General features: G+C 40.7%; 1 non-coding gene across 1 annotated transcript; it reads left to right on the top strand.

Moving 5' to 3' along the window:
• Positions 1 to 4745: 4745 nt before the first annotated feature.
• LOC136207667 (small nucleolar RNA R71) lies at positions 4746 to 4852 on the top strand. Its single transcript, XR_010676797.1, has one exon. It is a non-coding gene; the product is annotated as a small nucleolar RNA R71 (small nucleolar RNA).
• The last annotated feature ends 2156 nt before the right edge of the window (positions 4853 to 7008 follow it).

Below are 7008 nucleotides of genomic sequence, written 5' to 3' on the forward strand. Positions count from 1 at the left end.
TGAGGTATCTCCTGAGTTGATTTCTTGTCATCAGGGTGTTTTCAGCAGTATCAAGAATAGCACTGTCTAAGTGTCCTCTTGGAATTCTGATCTCTTTTGGTAGAGTGATGTCTTGAGCTGGTTGTGTTTCAACAATCTCTGCAGGTATAGATTGGTCAGTGAAAACAATTTGAGTTTCGCTTTTACCTTTGGTCAGCCCTTGAGGTAGTCACTCAGCGGCTGTTTCTTGGTCAGCGGGTGCTGAGTATGGATCATCCTCAGTCAGCTTCTTGTCTTTTCCTGCAGGGTTAGTTTCATCGAACTCAATGTGTACTGACTCTTCTAAGACCTGAGTTCGTTTATTGAAAACTCTGTATGCTTTGTTGTTTGTTGAGTAGCCTAAAAAGATAGCTTCATCAGCTTTTGAATCAAACTTAGCAAGGCAGTCTTTAGTATTTAGAATAAAACATTTACAGCCAAAGGCACGAAAGTATCCAATGTTGGGCTTTCGTCCATTCCAAAGTTCGTAGGGGGTCTTCTTTAATATGGGTCTGACTAGAGCCCTATTAAGTATGTAACAAGTTGTGTTGACAGCTTCTCCCCAAAAGTACTTTGGAAGCCTATGCTCACTCAGCATTGTCCTGGCTATTTCAACCAAGGTTCTGTTTTTCCTTTCAACAACCCCATTCTGTTGAGGCGTTCTAGGAGCAGAGAAATTATGGTCAATGCCGCTGGCTTCACAGAATTCAACAAACTATTGGTTTTTGAATTCTCCACCATTATCACTTCGGATGTGAGCTAACTTTAGGTCTTTATCATTTTCAAGTTTTCTTACTAATGTTGAAAATGTCTCAAAGGTTTCATCCTTTCTACTCAGCAAGATGACCCAAGTGTACCGAGAAAAGTCATCTACAATGACCAAGGAAAATCTCCTACCACCCAAGCTCAGTGGCTGGACTGGTCCGAAGAGATCCTAGTGTAGCAACTCAAGTGGACGCTTGGTTGAGACCATGTTTTTACTATGAAAAGATGTTTTAGTTTGTTTTCCAGCCTGACAAGCATAGCATAATTGATCCTTTTCGAACTTAAGTTCTGGCAGTCCCTCAACTAATTGCTTTCTTGCTAATTTGGCCAGGAGGTCCATGCTTACATGACCAAGTCTCATGTGCCATAGACAGGAATTTTCTTCCTTTGACACTAAGCATGCATTTTTTGAAAATTTCTTTTCCAAATTCAGCATAAAGACATTATCAATACGAGGGGCAGTTAAAATCAATTCATTTGTTTTTATCTCGAGTATTTTAAATCTAGTGTTATCAAATATAACTTTTCTCCCGTTATCACATAGCTGAGCTACACTGAGTAAGTTATATTTAAGTCCACTAACTAGGGAGACTGACTCAATAGTAGGATTACCACCAACGGTTCCTGACCCTACTATCTTACCCTTTTTGTTGTCTCTGAAACTTACGCCTCCACCTCGTTTACGCACAAGTGTGATGAACTGAGTTTCATCACCAGTCATATGCCTCGAGCATGCAGTGTCAATGTACCGCATTTTTTACTTCTCAGCACACCTCAGGCCCACCTGCAATATAGCTAGTTATCTTTAGGTACCCAAGTCTTTTTGGGTCCTTGTTTGTTAGGCTCAGCAGGTAAAGCATCATATTTAATCTTATGACGACACACTTGGACAGTGTGTCCATTTTTCCCACAGAAGTCACAGCTAACCCTCCGTTTGGGATATCTCACTGACTGGTCAGCACCCTAGTGCTGAGCATGCCAGCACACCTTTGTGGTGTGTCCCTTCTTCCCACAGAAGTCACACTGGACATTCCGCTGAGGATTCCATCTCTGCTGACTAGTACTTCAGTACTGAGTGTTCAGAGGAATATTTCTTTTATTCGGAATCTTGAGTTGATTCTGAATATATGTGATGTCCTTTCTCAGTTTCTTAGAATCTGATTGGACCTCTGAGACAAACTTGTGCATAGTTTCTACGTTGCTATGCAAAGTTGAGTTGTCTTGGAGAAGATATCGAAGGTCACTCAGTTTGACCTCTTCAATCTCATCACATCGCCTGCTGAGTGCTCTAACCTTCTTGTTACACTTTTTGATAAGTGTGTAGAGGTCACTCAGGGCATTTATCATTTCATTTCTAAGCAGGGGTAGTGAGATTACCTCAGTTGAGTGTGCCTCATCGTCAGATGCAATGGAGGGGTCAGCATGCTCAGAAACACAAGGCTCAACAAGCTCATCTGCCATGAAGCAGATCTTTGCTGACTCAGTGGCATCAGCTCCTGATGATGATGACTCATCAATATCACTCCAGGTTGCCACCATTGCCTTCTTGCTGTTCTTCCTTTCCTTCCTCAAGGTAGGACAACTTGATTTGATATGGCCAGTTTGATGGCATTCAAAGCATGTGATGGGCTTTGAGCTGTCCTTCTTGTACTTACTGTCGCTAGACTTAGCTTTGTACTTGTCAAACTTCTTGTAAGGCTTCTTGGAATATTTATCATTCTTTCTGAACAACCTTTTCATTTTTCTAGTGAACATGGCCATCTCTTCATCGTCTGTTGAGCTCCCATTAGTGGAGTCAGCTTTCATGACAAGAGACTTTTGCTTCTTGTCCTCAGACTTCTCCTTCACCTCAAAATTCTTCATTGAGATCTCATGGGTCAGCAGAGATCCAATGAGTTCATCATACTTGTAGGTGGTCAAGTCTTGAGCTTCCTTAACAGCAGTTTTCTTGGCTTGGCAGCTTTTGGGAAGGCTCCTCAGTATCTTCTTGACTTGCTCTTCCTCAGTAAAGATCTTGCCAAGTCTTTTGAGCTCGTTGATTATGTTTGTGAATCGTGAGTTCATTTCAGAGATTCCTTCATCATCATTCATTTCAAACAGCTCGTACAACCTCATGTGCTGGTTCACCTTGGACTTCTTAACTTTGTTGGTTCCTTCATAGGTGACCTCCAGTTTCTTCCAGATTTCCTGCGCTGACTCACAACCTGAAATCTTGTTGTACTCTGCAGCATCTAACGCATAGTGAAGCATGTTTATAGCCGAAGCATGATTTTGTAGCTTCTTGAGGTCATCTTCTGTCCACTTAACCTCAGATTTGACAACTGTTTGGCTGTCAACAGTTTCAATAGGAACAAATGGGCCTTGGACTATAGAAAGCCATGCACTCATATTTGTTGCCTGAATGAAATTTTCCATTCTGTTCTTCCAAAAGGTGTAGTTAGACCCGAAGAACAGAGGAGGCCAAGTAATGAACAGTCCCTCAAGAAGAATCTGAGTTGTCTGATTTCCTGGGAGGAAACGAGTGCTGTTCTCAGCCATTGTGGGGATCAGATCAAGATAGTTATATCTTGCTCAATGAGCTCTCAGGCTCTAATACCACTTGTTGGTCCCGTATAACGTGACAAGGTTAGTTCCAAGGGGGGGGGGGGGGATAGGAACTATTTAAAATTTTGTCCGTTAAGGCTGACTTCTTTTCTTTTAGAAAATGTTTACACAGCGGCGCTAAGTAGTTTTAAGACACAAGCTTATTCAACTAGTGACTAAGTCTGCTTCTTTCCTTGAGTCAGGAGATAGCACTTAAGTCTATTACTGAACTCAGCTTCTTAGTGCACTCAACTCAGTGTCTGTTCATTACTTAGTTAGTTTTATAGCAAGCAATATATAAAGGAGTTTAAAGGTTAGAAATATGTTACTCAACAGACATATCCTGGTTTAGCCTCTCCGCCTACGTCTAATCCCCGGAACTCGTTCCGAGCTTTTTGAATCCTCTACTAAGCTCTTTAAAGGTAGAGCACGAAACCCTTTACAACAGAAGCTGAGTATACAAGAGTACCTTCCTCTATTCCACTACTCACTCCTATAACTACCGCTGAGTACTATAACCGAGTACTCAGCTTCTCCTTTCTATTCTTCTAGAAATGATAAGTATTTGTCCTAAACAACAATGGCTAAGACACTTTAGATGAATGAAATCACTCTAGACTTTTACACAATGATTGGAATTGGTGTAAGATTTGCTTTGCTTTTCTCACAGAACTTCAAGTATGAATTTGGTCAGCGTTTCGACTTGATTGAAGATCTGCATCGAATGAAGAATTTGAAAGGCCTATTTATAGTGACACTTCAAGCACCGGTGATTTCGAATTTCGAAATAACCATTGGAGGCTAACGGCTTCCTGGCGCTTTCACTCTGGACGTGCTCAGTGCCGTTGGCCAATGAGATTCTTGTATCTTCTATCTACGGCAGTGCTCAGTAGCTTTTCGTCAGTTGAACAGAATTTTTCAACATTTATAGTAAAGTCTTCCATATAGCTTACTGCGTCTTCTGAGGTTTACCCAAAGTGGAAATACTTTGTCTCTAAGTTGGTTCTGTTCTGCCGCTGACTTGTACTTCTTGTCGTTTAACTCAGCAGCTTCATCTTGAAGCAATTGATAGAAGGCTTCTCGATCCTTCTTCATGCTGAGCTAGTGCTTTGCTTAGAACGACTGTGTTTTGTCTTCCTGGGCCGTGAGGTCTTAATCTGTTGACTTGGGCTTGACTTCCTCTTATGGGCCTTTAGGCTTTTTATATTAATGTCTTTAAAACAAATTAACTCAACATTGAACAAACACATTAGTGTGAATAAATCAAAGCATTTAAATTTAATGTGTTAGAATATTTTTATCATTTACATAAATAATTTTGTCAAATCAAAATCATGTGGAAAGGTGTTTCAACATTCTGCACTTGCATCCACATGGGGATGCCATGATTGGGTACCCTTCTTAGTAGTTCCTTGTACCTTTCCCATGCCTCGGCTAAGGATTCATCCTCTTCTTGCACGAAATGGGATACCTCGTTTCTGAGTTTAATAGCCTGTCTTGGTGGAAAATATTTCATTAGAAATACACTGGCCATTTCTTCCCAAGTGGTGATTGTTCCTGGCTGTAAGTTCTTTAACCAGTTCTTTGCTTTGTCTCTGAGAGAAAAAGGAAACAGCTTTAGCCTGATCACATCGTCAGAAACTCCTCGGTTTGATCTGAAGGTGTTGCACAGTGTGATGAACTCCTGGATATGCCAATTTGGATCTTTCGACTGGTATCCATTGAACTGTACTGCTGCCTGCGACATTTGTATCATAGATGCTTTCACCTCAAACATGTTGTTTCCTTCATTGGGCAACACGATGCACGACGAATGTCCTTCCCTGGTTGGCCTCGAATAGTCTCTGATTCTTATAACTGGAGGATTGTTATTCTCTCCTTCTTCTTCCTGAATTGGTTTGACTGGTTGTTCGGGCGGTACCCTTCCAGCCATCCTTCTTTCTCTTTGTCGCTCTCTTTGTCTTGCACGTCGAGCTCCCGCTCGGTTTCGTCTACACGTTCTCTCTAATTCGAGATCGATAGGAAAAACAGGAGGTCCAGCTCTGCGTATAAACAGATAGAGAACTCTTTCTGGCTGCACTATTTAGCAAACAGATTAAAAACACCTTGTTTCAGAAAATTTCATATAAAATTTGTTGCTTTCAATCCCCGGCAACGGCGCCAAAAACTTGTTGTCTACTGAATAGACTCTAGCAAGTGCACTAGATACAAGTAATAAAGTGATAAGTTAAGTATCATCTCCACAGGGATTGAGGACCAAATTTCACTAGAAAACGTTGCTGAACAGGGTGTTCGTGGTGTGTGACTCTTTTATATTGATAGATGTGAAAACTTGTGACTAAACAAATGATTTTACGAATAAAAATGATTACTTGATAATGATAAACGAGTAGAACAGGCTAAGCACAGAGGAACAGGTTATCGTAAACTCCTAAACAACCTAATCAGTCATGAATGATGCAACTGAAGTCAAGGTTTCTGCTTTAATGCTCACTTAAGTCAACTCTCATGTGTTCTTAAGATTCTAAGACTTACTAAAACCAACAGCGTCCTAAAGGTTTGTTCTTTCTTGCATTAAGATTGAAGCATCATTTCAAATGAGAAAACCCTTCATAAAACCACCTAACGTTTCTGCTTCGGGGTTGGATTCTTGATAGAGAGTTTGGTGAAGATGAAAGCAGTGTCCTATCATTCATCTAACACAGGCATATATGCATAAGCACTGAAATATAAAGCCTCATCAAACACTTCATACATTAACACCATTCATTCATTAGTAGACTTAGGAAGCTTACATCACCGGCCCCAACTGGCCGCGCCTATTCAAAAGGATTACTCACTCATACTGGCGAGTGAGCAATCTGCTGGTTCAAAGCTCTGAAACTCCATCTCTGGAGCTTTCTTTCTTCTGGACTAAGTCTATATTTTTCTTTCTCAAAAGATTCGATCCCTTTCCTATCCTTACTACACCTATTTAAAGGAAAGGTCAGGGCCAAAACAGTACCAGAAAAGTATCCGATCAAAATATTACAATAAAAAGTCAATTGTTCAGAAATCTAAAATGCTAAAAGTAGTGAAGATCCTTTTGACCCTTGAACACTCAAGGGTCGATCTTTCCTTTCATCTTGTTGCTTTACGACTGCACTTATCCGCCTTTCTTCCTACAGCTACTGTCATACCTACTTCCCGTCCTGTCACTGTCCATCATTAGAAGTTCCGACGTTTGACTGCTGGATCAAAGAATGGCTCAATCTCCTCTTGGTATGTGCGAAACAGGCTGCTTCCAGTCTGTTCGGCTTAAACTTTCCTTATCTGCAGAAAAGCACCTATAAGACCTTCCTTCTTGCAATAAAACACAACAAACACCCTTAATTTATTATAATTAATACGTTAAAATGTAGTCAATTTCATGCCTAACAATAACAGAGAAGAAGAAGCTTGGATGGCATTTTAACTACATTGAGTTTCGGGTTGTCAATCCATTACTCAACTTCGTAGGTTCATCAAACCGTGGGGTGCCTCCAATACTGGGTCCTCTCTCTGAATCCATGAAATAGCACCCATTGGGTCACTACAGAGCATAAATTCGTCTTCGAAGAAACTCTAATGTAAACTATAAAATATGTATCTTGTATTTAACTA

This window comes from Euphorbia lathyris, chromosome 9 (assembly GCF_963576675.1).
Source record: "Euphorbia lathyris chromosome 9, ddEupLath1.1, whole genome shotgun sequence".
NCBI classification, from domain to species: domain Eukaryota; kingdom Viridiplantae; phylum Streptophyta; class Magnoliopsida; order Malpighiales; family Euphorbiaceae; genus Euphorbia; species Euphorbia lathyris.